We start from the raw sequence: 21,782 nt of genomic DNA on the forward strand, positions 1-21,782 counted from the left end.
ATAGTTATTCTGTGGGATTTGTACATTTATCTGCTCTTTGAAAAGGTAAAATAAACATGAAAAATTCCATAAAATTCTAACCAAAAGTCACCTGCCATCACCACCACACTGTCCTTTCCAATAAACACTTATTGGCAGAGGCGGGAGGGAAATCGAAGTTTCTTGCCTCTTGAAGTGACAAGCACATTCTTTCCTCATTCGCCAAGCTGCTTTTCTCCCTCTGAAGCTCCAGCTGTTCTCGAAACCCAGACATTGTTCCCTTCACTGGCTGGCCTCTGGCTCTAACTCTCAGCCAAGACTGTTTCTCCCTGAAATCTCTTGGGGACACTAGCAGCCAGGACTTGGAAGACTGTGCCTACTTAAAGAGAGTTGCATTTTTGGCAGGGAGAGAAAGAGGGAGAGAAAGGGGGAGATAGATGAATGGGAAATACTGTGTGACAGCACAAGAACTCAAGACAATTGTGTTGGGGCAATGCCTGATGCTCCAGTACTGCCAAGTGATGGTTGACGATTCTCATAGTGTGAGAATCTCAGACTGTGAGAGTGTGGGATCTTTTTTCACTGTTGTTCACTACCTGGAACCCCCAAGTTTTACTGTGGAAAATAAAAAAATGCTCACAAGATAAGTATGTCTATTATGACTACAATTTCTTTCACTTATCATATGAATGAGAAAATCCATAGGACTATGGGATGCTGGGGGAGGAGCATTAAACCCACCCGTTTATATAAATAAGCTCCACAAAGGATGATGTGATTAATCCTTCCTCAGAGATTATAAAAAGTGAATTGTTTATGTTTCTCCCAATTAATAATATTCTTCCCTTGGCCACAAATGTGGTAAAGGCAGGAGAAAAGGAATACAACAGCACATTCGTTCACTTCCAAATTGCAGGAAATCAACAATCAGAAGAAAAGGGAAATACCTGCAATTTTTTAGAAATTCTGGTTTAAAAAAAAAAAAATGTGAAAGCTTTCCTATGTCCAGACTATCCTGACTTGATAAGCAACCAAGAATGTTTTTTTTTAACTCCACATACAGCTCTTAACCACTGTCTGCAGTGCTTCTTGAACATATAACACATTAACCTGTCTTTAACAGATGCTAGCCAAAGACTAACTGAATTAGTTAGAATATAGATTTCAAGATGTGTGAAAGGGACCTGAAAACATAGGTTTAAACATGATCTTATTCTATTTCTCACTCTTACAATCGTCTGATTGCACACAGTCCAGAGGAAAGAATTCTGGCTCTTTCTATTTGTGTCTCCACCCCAAGAACATTTCTGTCATCCACGTGGTCCAAGGTGATCTTCATTCCAGCCAGTGAAAAATGTGAAAAGGGAAATAAGTTGGGGTGTGGGGTAGACCTACCACTTCCCTTTAAGAGTATTACTCAGAATTTGCACATATCATTTCCACTTACATTCCATTAACTATAACATGGTTACATGGCTATTGTCCGAAAAAAAGTGTTATCTTTATTTTGGGCATCCATGTGCCAGCTAATATATCAAGAATTCTATTAATTTAGTAGAAGAATCGGTAAACTAAACCCATGGGCCAAATCTGGCCCACTGCCTGGTTTTAAGTGACCCACAAGCTAAGAATGGTTTTTACATTTTTAAGTGGTTGAAAAAAATCAAAAGAGGACTAATACTTCGTGATGTGAAAATTATATGAAATTCAAAAATCTCGGTGTCCATAAATAAATTTTTATTAGAGCGCAGCCATGCTCAATCATTTAAATGTTGTCTACAGCTGCTTTCATGCTGCAAGGGCAGATCTGAGTAGTTGTGACAGAGACCACATGGCCCACAAGGCCTAAAATATTTATTATCTGGCTCTGTATGAAAGGGGGTTTCTGACCCTACTTTAGAAGAAAGGAAAAAAAACAACTAGGTACTGATGGATAACTAGCTAACTTGGCCACATGAAAATGGTGAAATTGGGAGTAGAGGAGGGTGGATTTTTAAAGGGGTTATAAATAATTCTATTTTAAAAAGAGTTTTTAATATAGTTTTATTAGTTATTCATTTATGCATTAAATATTATCCCCAAACTTAATTTAAACAGTAAACATGTATTATTGTTTCTATGGGCCAGAAATTTAAAAGTAACTTATATTTAATCTGCATGGCTCTGGCTCAGAGTTTCTCATAAGGTTGTAGTTAAGGTGTTGGCAGAAGCCTGAGTCTCATCTGAAGGCCTGACTGGGGCTGGAGGAGCCACTTCCAGATGGCTCATTCCTATGTCTGTCTGCAGGAGGCCTCATTTTTGCTACACAGGCTTCTCCTAGCATGGCAGCTAGCTTCTTCCACAGTGAATTATCTGACAGAAAAAGACAGAGAGAGAGAGAGACAGAGAGACAGGGATAGAGAGATAGAGAGAGACAGAAAGACGGAGACAGAGAGACAGAGACAGAGAGAGACAGAGACAGAGACAAGGATAGAGAGAGAGAGGAGAGAGATAAATAATTAGAAAGTCACAGAGCCTTCTAATCCCCAGTATTCAAAGTCGCACACTGTCATTTCCATTATATCTTTTTAATTAGAAGAATAAGTCCAGTCTGGCCCACACTGAATGGAGGGGAATTAGTTTCCAGCTACTGAAGACAAGAATATCGAAGGACTTGTGGTCATTTTAAAATCACTACAGTAGTATTTGAGGGGGAAAAAAAGTAAATAATCTGTCTCCAGATAACACTAGGGAGCTGAGGCTGGTGATTATGAAATAAGTATAAGTTACTTGACCAGGAAGAAAATATTAAAGCTTACCTTAGAAATGGCAATCAGGTTTTACCTCTCATAGATTCCAATCAATTGGTAGTAGTTGCCTGGAGTACTATGTTGAGGAGGATTCTGATCGATAGTGATCAGGTCTACACATTTTCTATCATTGGAGTAAAAAAATAAAATCTCCAAAGTTCAAACAATGAGAAATGTTATAAAGTTTATAAAGCCATGAGTCTTGGGCAGCTCCCCAGGGTGTTCCTTTGGGATTCGAATTTCCCATGAGATCCCTCTCTCTCACCATCAAGCCTTCCTTCCACCAACTAGTATTTACTGAGCACCTATGTTTGTACACAGGCACTCTGGCCACCAGAGATAAAATGGGGAACAAAATAAATATCTTGCCCTCATGTTAAAATATGAATTTATGATTTCTGCAAAGAAGTTTTAATTTTTCTTCCTTCCCCTTTCTGAAAGTCTCGTGTTTTAATTCTGCTTACTATCTAACTGCATTAGATATTCTAGGTCAATATGAAATAATAGTGATTTTTCATGTTTCTGTTCTCTGAATTGCAGAGTTACCCAGACTATGCCTCACATAGTGTTTCCCTTGTGTATTAATAGATATAACTTGAAAAAAAAGATTTTAGTCTACGGCTATGCCATTCTGAACATGTCCAATCTCATCTGATCTCTGAAGCTAAGCAGAGTTGGGCCTGGTTAGTACTTGGATGGGAGACCACCTAGAAATACCTGGTGCTGTAGGCGTTTAAAAAAAAAAAAAAAGGGGGGATTTTATGATCACATAAGTTTAGGAAATGCTGGATTAAGCTAAGTTAAACAGATTACTGTAGGCAATTTTAATGGGTCATGAACCATCAGAACAAGGACGATACAACACATTGTATTTCCAAAAGTTAATTGAGTTTAAAATTCAGTGTGTTTTGCTTTGTTTTTACAAAATACTTATTCAAGTGATCTGGCAAATGCTTCTGAAGTCATTGTTTCTTTCAGCCACATCAGTTCTCTTATTTCCCTAAGACCTTAGAGTTCATTGCAACACATAAATGTCTACGATTATAGCAATATACAAAAAAATTCTAAAAGGAAAAAAAATAAATAGTGGCAATTATTTTTATAGAGCAATTTATTAATATGAGTATTTTAAAGCTATATGAGTATTTTAAACCACATAATTTATAATTATACACATAGAATGTTTGCATAACCATATATTTTTACAAAGATATATAGGCATTGTGTGTATATATAGATATACATTTTGGAGTCAAAAAAACTTTCCAAAACTGCCTGGAAATACATACTTACTAAGTGCACATAATGTGTCAGATATGTTTTAGCAGTAAATACAATGATGAGCTAGAGGGAGTTCTTTACAAATATTAACTCATTAAAGTAATTAATAGCTCAGAGGATCTGAGGACTAAAATCATGAAACACACTATTATCATAATAGTTTATGAATAAAAGTAAAGGAAATAAAGAAAGCTATATCAAGGGCTCTGCATCATTTAGGATTTGTGTGCACTGTATGTAACAGAAATCTAATGACAGTGGCTTAACCAAGTAACCTCATATAATTTACCTCGTATCAAAAGAAATGCAGAGAATGAGCAGCCCAGGGGTTCCACGGAGCCATCAGGGCCCCAGGATCCTACTTCCTTTCACTTCCTCATTCTCATTATGTAGCTTAATTCCTTATCCTTGCTGCGGGATGCTTTCAAGTTGGCTGTTACTCAAACTCGCTACCTGCTTTCTCTAGGCAAGAACAAAAAGAAAGAGTGAAAAAGGAGAATCTAGAAGGTTTCTTAGATTATTTCATCAGCTGAAAATGTCATGTAGTTACCCCCACCTGCAAGCAAGTCTGGAAAAGTATTTTAGCTGGACCCATGAATGCACTGAGCAGAATTGTTTCTGTTAAACAAGAAAAAGAAATGAATAAGTATTTGGTAGTCTACTCACCATGTCTTTTCCAGACTCTTACCTAGTCCATGAGGGTCAGAGAAAGCTGAAACTAAGAATAATATTTTTTTAAAAGATAGATACACTTGTTTCTTTCTAAATCATCTCCTATTTATCACACTTCTAACCTCGAAATACCTTTACACTAGCAATTTACTTTTGTCATAAATACAAACTTCCATGGAATTCCTACTACTTCCTTTGAATAGCAATGAAATAAATGTGTAAATAATTTCTATTAAATGTCTGAAATTTTCAACTTTGCTATGCTAAGAAATGATGGCTTGCTTCTGTTTTTATTTGAACTGTTTTTGCCAGCAAAAATAATTGTTCACATTGCTAGAAGTAGAACATTTGCCAACATGAAAAAATACTGTATAGAATAGCATTTAGCATACCATAACACGTATTTTCTTACTCTCACAAATCTAGTTTAAAACTTTAATTTTTTTATAGCTGTGGCCTCAATACTTCAGAATTTAAATTTTTTTCAACTTTGTAGCATATAAAAGTACATGTGTGAGCTTATAGTGCCAAGAAAAGTTTTCTTAAAGTTATTGCATTTCTACTTGGAATTCTGGCTTCATTTTGCATAGTCCAGGCCGAATGAGTTCTTATCCAGAACATAGAAATACATTATTACAGTCACTAATCTCTCTACTAATGCCTTAAAATTTCTCTTTGACTCTCCTTAACACCCAAAGAGCACTTTTCTTTTTAATGTTTTTATTTTTTGGAATACTAATCCCACATTATCAATTTTCTAATAGCGTATTCATCTCTACAAATGGCTTCTGGAAGATACTGGGTAACTCATTTTTCACAAATTCATATCTCCAATGAACCCAAGATAGTTTCTAGAAACCGTATTCCCCCCAAATGTAATGTATCAAAGTACCATCTATAAAAAAATTATTTCAAGTTATCCATAAAAGTGCATACCTTCCAATATTTGACCATGGGGAAATTATTATACATAATATGATGAACTAGTATGTTGCCATAAAAACTGATAATGATAAAGACTATGTAACAACATGGGAAAATGTTTACGATTTAATATCAAGCAGATTAAAACTGGAGGAAAACTGTAGCATTAGACAAAAACTAGAGGGCAATATGCAATAATGAAAATAATTATGGTAGAAGGTCTATAGTATATATTTTTTCAGTTCCTCAAATTTTTTCACTATAGTCTGATGATTCTTCAATATGCATGTTATTTTCAAAATTATAAAAAGGGGATAAAATAATTATTTAATGAAGAAAATCTTGTCTCCTAGCATCTTCCTTTACTTTTTCCTGGTTTTTTTTTTTTTTTTTTTTTTTTTTTGGCTCATTTATTAGATGCTCAGCAGCCTCCTCTGTCCCTCAAACGCCATCCTCTTCCACTTCCCTAAACAAGGGAGACCCTTTTGGCCCATCCCTCATCATAGGCCTTTCCCACTTTACGATCTCATTACCCTGTCTAAGTCTCATTTCCATGATATCCACTGGCCCTGTTTACTGGCTAGATGCTTTCTAACTACCCATTTCCACTTGCACACCTTACTAGTTCCCCAGCTCTAAGTAATGATGATGCCTCTTCTTATGAGCATTGTAAGGACTAAAGAAAAAAAAGACATAAAGCACTTAAATCATGGTGCCCTTCACAGAGTTGTGTCCATTACAATACTAGTAGCAGTATTAATAACAACACTAATAGTATTCCTCCCAAATGCAAAAGAGCTTTCAAGCAACAGGACAGACCCATGAGAAAGTTATTTGAACCAGAGCCAATGGGAAAAAGGGTTAGGTAAGACAAGTGAGACTAAAGGGGGCTAAGAGATTGTATTCAACCCTCCAAAGTAGTTAATTCCAGAACAGAGATAAGACCCCAGTCTCTCGGCTTTCTGAGAGAGTGTGGTTCTCTCTGCATCTTAACATGCCCATCAGTGCTCAGTGCTTGCCTGGATAACTTAACAGTACAGCTGTCTGCTGAGATGAAATCTCCTTCGTTTTTCCTCATTGCTATTTATCTTTGTCAGACAATTCCATGGCTCCATGAACATTTGACCACCCACAATGCACATTTGACCACCTTTTTGCCTTTGGCTGTTAGCACATACGAATTGCTAATCCTTTCTTAAACCTCTAGGTGAACCTCACATTCTCATGGGACTCATATTTCCTCCAGAGGGCTCTGTAAGTAAAAGGCTGCTCCCTCTGTGTAGCCACTCCTGACTGCTCCTCATGCAGTGTTCATGCGAAAAATGATGGCCACTCCTGACTTCACCTTCCTCGTTACCCCCGTAGATACTTTGGCCTTAATTTTAAAGTAAGAATACCATTGGGTTTTTCTGACCTTTTGTAGAAGATTGAGTGGGAAGGAGTGAGTTTTATTGGACACTGAGAGGAAGGTTCCTATAACACCCACATAAAGAGGTAATGTGGGAAAGCCAAAGCAAGCAGAGGATTTAAAACCAGCTGGAATACAGCCAGGAAAGAAGTTAACACCCTAGGCTTTCCATGAACTTTTCTACTGTGAGTTCTAAGCCAGAAGATCTTCATGATCAGAAATTACTGGAAACCTGGTTTCAAACACACAGTAAAGATGATACAAAAAAATGCCAAACGGGGAAGGTTTTACTTAGAATAATTAATTAATGACCATATTTCAACAACTCAAACTTACTTTGTGGATGTAAATGTATGAGTAATACCCAAAACCACAAACCCAGGAGCAATAAAAGACCTTAGGTTGAAAGTTCTACTGTCAGAATTATCCTGATTTTCCTCTGAGCAACTAGAAGATGAAAATAAAGAAATCAACAGGAAAACTCATAAATCTGTGATTCTGGAAGGATGGGGTCACATTTTGTTGGGAGAGAAGGCACTTTCCCTGGGTCCAGCAGGAGTTGCTTTCTGTGATGTTCTGGGAAGTGAGTCCAGAAGAGAAAGGTCCTTTTCAATTTGCATCTGGACTACTCTACCTCTCCTGCTGGCTCACCCGCACATTACCTCTGCCTGTAACCAGGGTGAGCGCCACGTGCCAAGCTACCGCTAGAATAGAATTACACTTTTGGTGGACCTACGCAGCCTCTAAACAACTCTACAGCCAGCAATAAATACTCAGGGGCCCAGCTGAAATCCTGATTTTTATTGACTCAGAGCCCAAAAGAAAATAGAGAACATACAAAATTATCAAGATTCTTGGTCAATTCTCTGGCTATGAGTTAGCAATTTCTTTCCTCTAGAATTCTAACTTTCTTTTTGTTATGGGTTGAATTGTGTCCCCACCTCCCCAAATTCATATGTTGAACTTTTAATTACTAATATTTTGGAATGCGGCCTTACTTGGAAACAAGGTTGCCGCAGGTACAATTAGTTAAGATGAGGCCACGCTGGAGCTGGGTGGACCTCTAATCAATTATAACTGATGCCCTTATGAAAAGGGGAAATTTGGACAGACAATCTCAGAGAGAAGATAAGGGAAGACACGAGAAGACAATCAGAGATTGGACTGATGTATCTGTAAGTCAAGAAATGCCAAGGACTGCTGACAAATAAAAGAAACTAGCAGAGGCAAGGAAAGATTCTCCAATTTTCAGGGAGATAATGGCTCTTCTGACACTCTGATTTCGGACCTCTAGACTAAAACCGTGAGATAAATTTCTGTTGTTTGAAGCTACCCAGTTGGTGGTACTTTGCCATAGCAGCCCCGGTAAAGTAAAACTGTGATCTATCATCTAAATTTGTCTAATGATCTACTGGTTTATTAAACAAAGAATTAGAAACTACCTCACTTTGAAAATCATTTGCTACCCACCTCAGAGTTATTCATATTTTCAATTTCCGACACGAATTCCAACAAAGGATTCACCAAAACTTCTCAAATAACTATTAACTTTACCTTTTACTCCTGTTTAGAGCTTCTTTGTTTATAAGCTAAAGTTAGATTTTTGAAAGAGCGAAATCAACCCTAAATATTGGAAGTTAAATGTTTTAATTTTCCCCTCTCCGCTGGTTATGTTAAGGTATAAATTTTTTTAAAGAGGAATATCATGACACTCATACAAATATAAAGTTAACGTATGTCAAAAATTGTATTTAACTGATTAATTAATGAGGGAATGAATAATATATAAAAAGAATTGCTTAAAAAAGAATTCAAATAGACATGTAAAGAGACAATTAAGAATACTAAAATGAATCTGCTAATAGATTCGTAGAGTGGAATCAATTGTAATCTTCATCAAACAAAATTTGTTTCCTTTTTTAAGGAATCACCATCAATTTTCTAGAACTAAGTGTTGTAAAATAGCTCAAAGGCAATAAGGGCTCAGATTCCTAGAATTAGATAACCTCGGACAGTATATCAGCACATAAACTTCCATTGAAAGGACACTTATTCTTGTCTGGTCCATTTCAGTCTTTCACAATAGTTCCTAGAATATCCCTCACTCATGATCATAATAATCTCAAATATTGTTCTTGTTCGCAAAATAAGACTTATCAAATTTGGACTGGTTATTTATATAAGTTCTGCAATAGTGTTAATTATTTTTCAACTGCAGTATCTATTAATTTACATTAACTCTTCTCTTCTGGAGGTCCCCCAAATTTTAGTAAGGTTGCTGACCAGAGAAAAAGTGATCTTCCCTACCACCTGAAAACCTGGAACCTTGTAAACCAGGGAGGGCTTTGTAGGCTTTGGCTCTGTATATATAGTCCATCTTTGTTCCATAAAGTGACTGGTCATATGTGATGAGACTAGACTTGTTTGCCAATATGATACTGCAAATAAAACCTTGATTACACAGTTGATTTGTTCAGTTATATCCCAGCTTAAAAAATAAAAAGATTCTTATTGAACCTATACAAATAACTATATTGCCATAAAAAGTAAGGAGACTCAATAAAAGTTTTTGATTTTGAGTTTAAGGTGGGTAAGTTAAACAAACAAATAAAAACTAAATTGGGTTCTCCATTGTTTCCCACCCAACAGTGAATGGATCTCTATAACCCACATACACAGATTTCCAAATAGTCAAACCATAAAATCAAATTCGAAATCATTGTTGCCACCATGAGAGGGAATAATTTATTTGCTTTGTTCAAAACGAAACCAAAAACAAAATACAATATCAATAGAAAAGGAAAAAAACCTAGAGAAAGAGAGAATAAGGAAAGCTCAAGTTTTACTGATACTTGGATTCATTCCAAAAGCCAAAAAAAAGGCGGCGGGGCGGGCGGTGTTAATCTGATCATGAGGTACACTTCTCCAGCAGTGTTGTCGATCTGGTTTTGTCAGCTGGATCCAGTTGGTGTCTCCATGAAAAAAGGGATAATTTTTTAGACTAACATTATGATCCTCTTTTAAATTTAAATAAACATGTGTAAAAGAGTTTCATTTTTTATTGTTTTAGTTTTTACTATTTATTGGGGTAACATTGGTTAATATAATTATATAACTTTCAGATGTACATTATAATTTGACATCTATATATTCTATTGTGTATTTACCACCCAAAGTTCAGTTTCCTTCAGCTACCTTATATTTGGTCCCCTTTGCCCACTTCACCCTGCTCTCTATATTTGACCCCTTTACTCCATCTACCTCCCCACTCCTCCCCCACACCCTATGCTCTAGTAACCACTAGACTATAGTCAATGTCCATGAGTCTGTTTGTCATTTGTTGCTTTTAGTTTATATCCCACATATAAGCAATATCATGTGATTTTCAACTTTTTCTGTCTGGCTTATTTCGCTTAGCATGATTATCTCAAGGTTCATCCATGTTGTTGCAAATGGCAGTGTTTCATCTCTTCTTATGACTGAGTAATATTCCATTATATATATGTACCACAGCTTCTTTAGTCAGTCATCTAACGTAGGACACTTCAGTTGCTTCCATGTCCTGGCCACTGTGAATAATGCTGCTATGAACATCAGGGTGCAAATATCTTTACGAATATGAGTTTTCAAGTCTTTGGGGTAAATACCCAGTAGAGGGATTGCTGGATCATATTATAGATCAATTCGTAGTTTTTTGAGGAACCTCCATAGTGGCTGTACCAATTTGCAGTCCCACCAACAGCATATGACGGTTCCGCATCCCCTCCAACATTTGTTATTACTTGTTCTGTTGATTATAGCTATTCTAACAGGTGTGAGATGGTATCTCATTGTGCTTTTGATTTGCATTTCCCTAATAGCTAGCGATGTTGGGCATCTTTTCATATATTTGTTGGCCACTTGTATGTCCTCTAGGGAGAAGTGTCTGTTCAGGTTCTCACCCATTTTTTGATTGGATCGTTTGATTTTTTGTTGTTATTGAGTCGTATAAGTTCTTTGTGTATTTTGGATATTAGGCCCTTATCGGAGGCGTTGCTTGCAAATATATTTTCCCATGCGGATGGTTGTCTCTTTACCTTGCTGACGGTTTCTTTTGCTGAGCAAAAGTTTTTTAGTTTGATGTAGTCCCATTCATTTATTTTTGCTTTGACTTCTCTTGCCTGTGAGGTCAAATTCAGAAAATCCTCTTTAAGTCCAAGGTCCTTGAGTTTCGTTACTATGTTTTCTTCTCTGCATTTTATTGTTTCAGGTCTTATATTCAGGTCCTTAATCCATTTGGAGTTAATTTTGCTGTGTGGTGATAGGCAGCAGTCTAGTTTCATTCTTTTACATGTGGTCTTCCAGTTTTCCCAGCACCATTTATTGAAGAGGCTTTCCTTTCTCCACTGTATGTTTTTGGCTTTTTTGTCAAAAATTATTTGCCCACATAAATACAAGTTTACTTCTGAACTCTCGATTCTGTTCCACTGGTCTGTCTGTCTGTTTTGCTGCCAATACCGTGCTGTATTGATTACTGTTGCTTTGTAGTATAATTTGAAGTCAGCAGAGTGATGCCTTCAGCCTCGTTCTGTTTTCTCAGGATGGCTTTGGCAATTCAAGGTCTTTTGTGCTTCCATACAAATCTGATGATTTTTGTTCTATTTCTTTAAAAAATGCCGATGGGATTTTGATGGGGATTGCATTAAATCTGTATAATTCTTTAGGTAATATGGTCATTTTAACTATGTTGGTTCTTCCAATCCAAGAACACGGAATATCTTTCCATTTCTTTGTATCTTCTTCAATTTCTTTTAATAGAGTCTTGTAGTTTTCATTATATAGGCCCTTCACATGTTTTGTTAAATTTATTCCCAGGTATTTTATTCTTTTGGTGCAATTGAAAAAGGAATTATTTTTTCTACTTCTTTTTCTGACACTTCATTATTAGAGTATAGGAAAGCTATGGATTTTTGAACGTTGATTTTGTATCCAGATACTTTACTGTATTTGCTTATTGTTTCTAGTAGTATTCTTGTGGAGTCTTTAGGGTTTTCTATATAGAGAATCATGTCATCCGCAAATAGTAACAGTTTGACTTCTTCGTTTCCTATTTGGATGCCTTTTATATCTTTCTCTTGCCTAATTGCACTCGCTAGGACCTCCACTGTTATATTGAATAACAGTGGTGTTAGTGGACAGCCTTGCATTGTTCCTGATCTTAGAGGGAAGGTTTTTAGTTTTTCACTATTAAGTATAATGTTAGCTGAGGGTTTGTCATATATGGCCTTTATTAAGTTAAGGTATCCTTCTATACTGATTTCGTTAAGTGTTTTGATCATAAATGGATGCTGTATCTTGTCAAAGGCTTTTTCTGCATCTATTTATATGATCATATGATTCTTATTTTTTCATTTGTTTATGTGGTGTACCACATTAATCGATTTGCATATGTCGAACCATCTCTGTGCCCTTGGGAGGAAGCTCACTTGATCATGGTATATAATCTTTTTAATATGTTGCTGTATTCAGTTTGCTAGCATCTTATTTAGGATTTTTGCATCTGTGTTAATGAGAGATATTGGTCTGTAGTTTTCTTTTTTGTGTGTTATCCTTACCAGGTTTTGGTATCAGAGTGATATTGGCCTTATAAAATGAATTTGGAAGTATTGCTTTTTCTTTGAATTTTTGGAAGAGTTTGAGAAAAATAGGTATTAAATCTTCTTTGAATGTTTGGCAGAATTCACTGGTGAAGCTATCCAGTCCTGGACTTTTACTTTTTGGTATATTTTTGATGATGATTTCAATTTCCATACTGCTGATCGGTCTATTTATATTTTCCAGATCTTGATTCAGTCTAGGAAGATTGTATTTTTCTAAATACTGGTCCATTTCTTCTAGGTTATTAAATTTGGTATTATATACTTTTTCATGGTATTTATGCATGATCCCTTGTATTTCTGCAACATCAGTCATAATTTCCCCTTTCATCCCTGATTTTGTTTATTTGTGTCCTTCCTCTTTTTTCTTTAGTGAGTCTAGCCAGGGGTTTGCCAATTTTTTTTTTTTTTTTTTTTTTTTATGCCTACAGCACCTGGTCTTCCTAGGTGATCTCCCATCCAAGTACTAACCAGGCCCAACCCTGCTTAGCTTCCGAGATCAGATGGGATTGGGTTTGTTCAAGGTAGCATGGCAGGCAGTTTGTCAATTTTATTAACCTTCTCAAAGAACCAGCTCTTTGTTGCATTTATTTTTTCTGGTTTTTTGTTTTCAATTTCATTTCTTTCTGCTCTAATTTTGATTATTTCTTTCCTTCTGCTGACTTTAGTCATCATTTGTTCTTCCTGTACTAGGTTTTTTTTGTTTTGTTTTGTTTTTTAAGATGAAGATTTAGATTGTTTATTTGGGCTCATTCTTGTTTTTGGAGATAGGCCTGTAATGATAGGAACTTTCCTCTTATAACTGCTTTTGCCGTGTCCCAAAAGTTTTAATATACTGTACTATCGTTATCATTCATTTCTATGTATCCCTTGATCTCTTTTTATTTCTTCCCTGACCCAGTTACTCTTCAGTAGTGTGTTGTTTAATCTCCATGTATTTGTAGTTCTTCCTAATTTCATTTTGCAGTTGATCTCTAGTTTCAAAGCATGATCAGAGAATATGGTTGGTATGATTTCAACCCTCTTATGTTTGTAGAGGCTATCTCTGTGTCCCAGTATGTGGTCGATTCTTGAGAATGTTCCATATGAACTAGAGAAGAATGTGTAAGCAAGATGTTTTGGATGGAAGGTTCTATATATGTCAATTATGTCCACTTGGTATAATGTGTCATTTAAGGATGTTATTTCCTTATTGATTTTCTGTTTATATGATCTGTCCACCGACAGTGGGGTAGTTAGGTCCCCTACTACGATAGTGTTTTGGTCTGTTTCTCCCTTTAGTTCCATTAGTAATTGCTTTACATATTTCAGGGCTCCCTGATTGGGAGCATAGATATTAATAAGTGTTATGTCTTCTTGGTGCATGATTCCCTTTATCATTATAAAGTATCCCTCAGTATCTTTCTTTACATTTTTTATTTCGAAGTCTATTTCATCTGATATTAGTACTGCTAATTAGTACTGCTACTCCTGCTTTTCTCAGAATGCCATTTGCTTGAAATATCATTTTCCACCTTTTCACTTTGAGTCTATATTTGTCTTTGGAGCTGAGATGTGTCTCCTGGAGGCAGCATATGGTTGGGTTTTGTTTACTGATCCATTCAACGACTCTGTGCCTTTTTATTGGGGAGTTCAGTCCATTTACATTTAGGCTGATTATTGAAATATGAAGTCTTCTTATAGCCATTTTATCTTTTGCTTTCTGGTAGCTCGGTGTTTCCATTGCTTCCTTGTTCTTGTGTTTCCGTTTTCTTTATTTTCATTGGCTTTGTGGGTTTTGCTTCTGGTTCTTCTTGCTTTATGTTACATAATTCAGTTCTGAATCTTTGGTGTGTGGTTACAAATATGAAAAGGATAGTTATATATATACACAGTCGTCCATTTTTTTCTGCATGTGCCTTATCTCCTTTCCCCTTCATGAATTTAGATCTTCGAATCCTCTCCTTTTCAGTCATTGTTATCTCAATTTGTCCCTATGTATGCTGAATGTTCATAACTATCTTGCTATAGCAATTCTCTTCTTATTATTTAAACTTAAAATGCCCTCTTCTTAGTAAGGATTGCACTCTTCTGTTTCTATTTGCCTTATAGCCACTTTACTCCTAATTATTATTTTTTTTTTCATTTCGTTTTAGGTGAGCTGACCCCTTTCAGTATTTCCTGTAGTGCAGGCCTCGTAGTGGAGAATTCCCTCAATTTTTGTATATCTGGAAAGGTCTTAATTTCTCCTTCATATCTAAAGGAGACCTTAGCTAGACATATTATTCTAGGCTGGTAGTTCTTTTCATTTAATAGTTTAAATATTCTATTTCATTCCTTTCTGGCTTGTAAGGTCTGCGCTGAGAAGTCTGATGATAATCTAATGGGTTTTCCTTTATAAGTTACTGTTTTCTTCTCCCTGGCTGCCCTGAGAATTTTATCTTAGTCATTGATTTTTGATAACTTTAATACAATGTGTCTTGGTGAAGGCCTTTTTGGGTTGAGATAATTGGGTGTTCTGTTGACTTCTTGAATTCCAAGCTCCAGCTCATTCCTTAGACTTGGGAAATTCTGGTCCACTATTGTCTGAAAATGCTTTTTGGTCCCTGTTCCTTTTCCTCACCTTCAGTGATGCCCATTATTCTTACGTTTTCTTTCTTGATGGTATCAGCTAGTTCTTGTATTTCTCTTTCATTATTTTTCATTCTTCAGTTTCTCTCTTTTTCCTTCTGATTTATTTCTAGATTTCTATCTTTGATATCATTGATCCTTTCCTTCATTTGGTAGACTCTATTTCCCAAGCTTGCTATTTCATTTTTCAACTCTTGCAGTGTGTTTTTTATCTTTAGAAGATCTATTCTGTTCTTTTTGAGGGTTTCAATCTCCTTGCTCTGCTCATCTAGTTGTTTTTTCAATTCCTGAAATTGTTGATATGACTTGTTTCTGAACTTATTGAGTTTTTCAGAAGTACCATCCTGAATTCTCTGTCATTTAAGTCACATATTTTTATGTTTGTAAGCTTATTTTCTAGAGATTTTTCTCGTTCTTTCTTGCCTTGTCACCTTGGTTGTTCATGGTGTTTAATAGACTATTTCTCCACCTGAGCATTAATGGAAGTGTATTCTGCTGTTTTTCCAGAAAGATTTATTATATAAAAAATCTCTCTTTAGCTTGCTACAAAGAAGGCTCTTTTATTTGGATTTCCAGTAGGTGGCTTCCGAGCTTCTTGGATCCTTACTTTATATAAAGCCTAAATAATGCCTTTTTATTTTCTTGTAGATATTTAATCATGCTCGCTGCCCTGTTTCAGTCCCTGTCAGTGTCAGCGATAGTCTCAGCAGCATTTGCTCAGATTCCCCTGGGGCTCCGCGGTGATCGGTCTCAGAGAGTATGGGGGGAAGGGGCCCTCTGGGTTGGGAGTTGGGTGCTGCAGCTCAACCTCAGTTTTGCAACCACAGCCAGTAAAGATCAACTGTTGATTCTCTGCAGTCCCGTCCCACTACTCTGCTTTCTGCCCTGATGACTGGGCTCTCCTGCCGGCTACATGGAACACATAGCTCTTCCTGGCAGAGCTGTTCAGGGAAATCACCGCACCTTTTCCCCTCCCCCTCCTCCTGCAGGGAGCTCCAGAGGCTTTGAGACAGCTTCTTTATTTCTCTTAGTCCATCGCCCCACACCTGGGGTTCTTACCTGTGGTAGCTCTTATGTGCAGATCCCACGCTCAGATGTGCTGGTGTGCAGTTTGGATGTTTTTTGTTGAGTTTTAGATGTTCAGCTTATTGTTGTTTCAAGGGTAGACAGCTGAGGATGTCTCTCACTCTGCCGTGTTTTCCTCACTCCAAGAGTTTTATTTAAATTGTTAATTAATGAAAGAAACAGTAAGAGCTTAAAAAACTCTTCAACAGAGAATTCAGAGTATTGACACAGTCCGTTATGAATGATGAAATAAATCTTGCCATTTGCAACAACATGGGTGGATATTGAGGGTATTATATTAAGTGAAATAAGTCAGACAGAAAAGGACAAAAACTGTATGATTTCACTCATATGTGGAATTCTGAACAGAAAAGTAACAAATGAACTAACAAAAAAAAAACCTCATAGATACAGACAATAGAATGGTGGTTACCAGAGGGGAAGGGGGGTAGAGGAAGGGTAAAATTGGTAGAGGAGATCAAATATATGGTAACAGGTGAAAACTAGATGTTTGGTGGTGAGCACACAACAGAGTATACAAAGGTCGAATTACAATATTGTGCATCTGAATTTTATGTAATGTTATTAACCAATGCTACCTCAATAAAAAAAAAATTGCTGGTAAATGCAATAATTGTAACTTCTATAGGACAGAACCAATTTCATCTTCACTGGATCTATTTGCACTTCTATAAACAGAAATCACTTGCATCAACAGAAAGCACTTGCATCACTATCAGTTTTTACAACTTAAAGAGTTGTAATTTTACAACTCTTTAAGTTGTAAAAACGTTCAAAGACAATGAACTATAGATTCAAATAACCCAAAAAGATGTGTTATACGAAGCTGGGAGTTTAAGAGAGCTGCTTAAGGTCACGAAACCAGTAACAACCGTAGCAGTGGCCAGATGCCAAAGATCCGGGACTATTCTCCTGTCCCCAGTTCTGATTTTTCCTTATCCCTTTGTTCCTGCCATAGGGAGAGTCATGCTCTGAGTAATAAATCCACAAATTTATGACCTAGCATTCTTGATTGCTTTCTGCCCTCTGGTTCCCAGGACACCAAGGAGATGGGTGCCAGAAGTAAGAAATACTAGAAATGAAGCTCAGTTTTTAGTTTGTACACAAGGCAGGACAAAACTGTAAGTGTGGGACTGTATGGAAAGAAAACAGGAAACAAATAAGAACACAGGGCATGGTGAGGCTTTCTTGATTATGCATAATTTAGAAGGAAGGAGGAGAAGGAGGGAGGGAAGGAGGAAGAAAAAGAGAGATGAAGAAAGAGAGGGTAATTTATTAATCAGTCATCTTTCTATTCTCAGGCTTGAGTCAACAAATAGAGTTTCTAAAGTGCTTCCCATGGTGAATGCCTGGCATGTAGTCAGAACTTATATAAAATAAAAACAGACATAGACATGTAAAGAGACATGAAGAAAGACAGAGAAGAAGTATAAGATCTTAGGGGGAAAAAACTACTCAAAAAAATTTTTTTTCAATTTTGTATGTGAACTCTGTTGACATAGACTGATAATTGTCAAACTTAAACACTTGAAAAGCAGGGTTCAAGTTATCAGACAATCAAAAATAGCTAATTATCTCTTGGCTTCTTTTTTTATTTCATTTGCAGTTATAAATAATGCTGCAGCAAATAGATTCGTGTACATAAATGTTTTCATATATTAGATAACATTCTTACAAACAATTCCTGAAAGTAGAGTAACTATAACAAACAATGATACAAGGAACTTTTATGCATATTGAACCATTTCAATTTCTCCACAACAGTCCAAGAAGTCTTATTATCTGCTTTAAATGAATGAGATACAGTTTAGCATCTTGCCTGAGTGAAACACAAAGCTAGCATGTGAACTGATTCAATAATCACTCATATTCTTTTCCCAAAACTGCACTATACTAGCTTCTTCTTTTACTATCTCCATTTTGGAGGCCCTGGATAAAAGTGATAAAAGACTATGGTGAGGGAAACTTTAGCCTGGAATATGTATACCAAGGCAATAAAGCAGTAGCAGATAGCTCTAGAAGCAGACTGGAAGAACTAATTTGAATTGTTCTATATCTTTGATTAATTAAGAATGAGAAACAACTGTCTTACAATAAATTCTCTCTGCTAGTAGACATCATTGCTTAAGACACAATAGGAAGAAATAACTAGATTTGGTGACAAAAATTGGGGGGAAATTACCTCAAATTAGTATTAAATCAGCAGTTTTAATGGAAAATAAAGGCTTTAGCCAAAAATTGAAAAGCAAAGGATGGCATCTGTCAAGAGATATTTTTTTTTAAGTAGGGATGTGGGGAACTCCATTAGAGTCCTAAAATCACCTGAGGGAGACTGACTCAAGATTCTCAGCTTGTCAAAACTAAAGAGTCATAGAAGCTGCTTTTATCACATAAGGACCTCTGTTGAATAGGCTGTGGGTGAACCCACTACACATGAATACCATGTCCTCGTGATTCTTGTTTCCTTGTGAAAGTGTTTTTCCTGCTCTGAATCGTCCTGTAATTTGCTCCACAGGGTTTTCATCTGTTTAGATCAAGTGTCAAAATGAATGCCCTAAATTGCATACTTAATTTGCTGCAATGAAAATACATACGACAATGTAGCAAGGTCATGCCACACACTTTACACTCAGATATATAGGGGAGAAATGCAGCGTCCCCTTACCTTAAAACTGACTTAATCTCTCATGCCAACTGAGACATCTCTTCCTGTCTAACTATTTTGTTTGGGTTTACTCTCTTTGGGTAAGTTCTTAGTCTTTTTAGAATACCTCCTCTTCTCCTTTCTTCTCTCCAATATGTTGTCTGCAGATATGATGAAAACCATGAAAGAGTGCTTACATTGCAGACATATAGTTCTATATGCCTTTTCTTGGTACCTAGGTTTATAAAGTAGTTGGATATGGTTTGGCCCTGGGCATTCTATGATGGCATCTACTGACAACATTCAGTTTGTTCTCTGTATCTGTGAGTTTGTTTGTTCATTCATTTATTTTGTTCTATGGATTCCACATATAAGTGAAATCATATGGTATTTGTCTTCCACATATAAGTGAAATCATATGGTATTTGTCTTTTTCTGACTTATCTTACTTAGCATAACACTCTCTGGGTCCACCTTTGTTGTAGCAAGTGGTAAGATTTCATTCTTTTTTTGGCTGAGTAATATCCCATGGCATTTATATACCACTCCTTTTTTATCCAATCATCTATTGATGGACAGTTAGGTTCCTTCCGTATCTTGGCTATTGTAAATAATGCTGCATTGAACATAAGGGTGCATATACATTTTTAAATTAATGTTTTGGATTTCTTCACAGAAATACTCAGAAGTAGAATTTCTGAGTCATAAGGTAGTTCAATTTTTAATTTATTTGAGGAACTTCCAAACTGTTTTCCATAGTGGCTACACCAATTTGTAATTCCACCAACAGTGCACAAAGGTTCCATTTTCTCTACATCCTTGCCAACACTTGTCATTTGATTTATTGGTGATAACCATTCTGATAGGTGTGAGATGATATCTCATTGTGGTTTTAATTTGCATTTCTTTGATGATCAGCAACATTGAGCATCTTTTCATATGTCGATCGGCCATTTGTATGTCCTCTTGGGAGAAAAGTCTATTCAGGTCCTCTGCCCATTTTTTAATTGGATTGTTTGTTTTTTTTGTTTTTTGGTGTTGAGTTGTATGTGTTCTTCATATATTTTGAATATTAACCCCTTATTGATTTATCACTGGTGAGTATCTTCTCCCAACCAGTAGGTTGTCTTCTCATTTAATTGATGGTTTCCTTTGCTGTGCAATAACTTTTTAGTTTGATGTAGTCCCATTTGTTTATTTTTTCTTTTGTTTCCCTTGCCTGAAGAGATATATCAATATATATATTACTAATAGCAATGTCAGAGAGTTTCCTGCCTATGTTTTCTTCCAGGAGTTTTATGGTTTCTGGTCTTACATTTAAGTCTTCAGTCTATTTTGTGTTTATTCTTGTATATGGCATAAGAGGGTGGCCTAGTTTCATTTTTTTTGCATGTATCTGTCCAGTTTTTCCAACATCATTTGTTGAAGAGATTACCTTTACTCCACTGTATAATCTTGCCTCCTTTGTCATAAATTAATTGACCATATAGGTGTAAGTTTATTTCTGGGCTATTCTGCTCCACTGATCTATGTGTCTATTTTTGTGCCCATACCATGCTGTTTTGATTACTATAGGCTTGTAGTATGGTTTGATATCAGGTAGAGTGATACGTCCAACTTTGTTCTTCTTTCTCAAGATTGCTTTGGCTATTTGGAGTCTTTTGTGGTTCTGCAAAAAATGCCATTGGTATTTTAATAGAGATTGCACTGAGGCTATAGACTGCTTTGGGTAGTATGGATATTTTAATGTTATTGATTCTTCCTATTTATGAGCACGGTATATGCTTCCATTTATTTGTATCTTCTTTAATGTCATAGTTTTCCAAGTACAGGTCTTTTACCTCCTTGGTTAAATTTATTCCTGGGTGCTTGTTTTTTTTGTTTTGTTTTGTTTTGTTTTGTTTTTTTGTTTTGATGCAGTTATAAATGGGATTGTTTTCTTAATTTCTCTTTCTGATAGTTTGTTATTGGTGTATAAAAATGCAACCGATTTCTGAATACTAATTTTATGTCCTGCTACTTTACTGAATTCATTTATCAGTTCTAATAGATTTTTAGTGGAATCTTTAGGGTTCTCTCTATAGTATCATGTCATCTGCAACTAATGACAGTTTTACTTTTTTACTTTCTAGTTTGGATGACTTTTATTTATTTATTTATTTATTTATTTATTTTCTAACTGCTATGGCTAGAACTTCCAAGTGCTTCCTTCTTTTTAGATAGTTAAAATTATAAACCTATATTTTTATCTTATTGTCTCTATAAACCATCAGTTCTCACCTGTGTGACAACAGAGATTCATTTTTAATAACTGAATTTAGTCCTATCACATCACACCTCTGGCTCAATCACTTATTATCCCGGCAATATAATCCATCTAAGCTCAAACTTTCCCAGCTGAAAAATGTGGATAATTGTGTGGAGACAATGAATGGTGAAGGAGAGAGAGAGAGAGAGAGAGCGAGAGAGAGAGAGAGCTTTTGGTAGAGAGAGAGAGAGAGAGCCAGAGAGAGAGAGAGAGAGAGAGAGAGAAAGAGGAGAGAGAGTAGGAAAGCAGGAAGAGAGAGAGAGAGAAGAGGGAGTGAGCGAGGGAGAGAACATGCAGTAAACCCTTAGGTAGAAATATACTTTCCCAGACCTCCCTAAGTGATCACGGGAATACACAGATGCCAATTATACTCCAATGATTTGAAGTGAAGTTTCAACAGATCTGAGCAGCATCCAATTTTTAATTCTCTCTGCAAGTAAAGACA

General features: G+C 36.1%; 2 pseudogenes; one reads left to right on the top strand and one right to left on the bottom strand.

The window, feature by feature from the left end:
• The first annotated feature begins 3,381 nt into the window (after positions 1-3,381).
• Positions 3,382-3,500, top strand: LOC120588472 (uncharacterized; annotated as a pseudogene).
• Positions 3,501-13,111: 9,611 nt separating this feature from the next.
• Positions 13,112-13,227, bottom strand: LOC120588500 (uncharacterized; annotated as a pseudogene).
• Positions 13,228-21,782: the final 8,555 nt, after the last annotated feature.

Source organism: Pteropus medius, unplaced genomic scaffold, assembly GCF_902729225.1.
Source record: "Pteropus medius unplaced genomic scaffold, Ma_sr-lr_union100, whole genome shotgun sequence".
In the NCBI taxonomy this organism is placed as follows: domain Eukaryota; kingdom Metazoa; phylum Chordata; class Mammalia; order Chiroptera; family Pteropodidae; genus Pteropus; species Pteropus medius.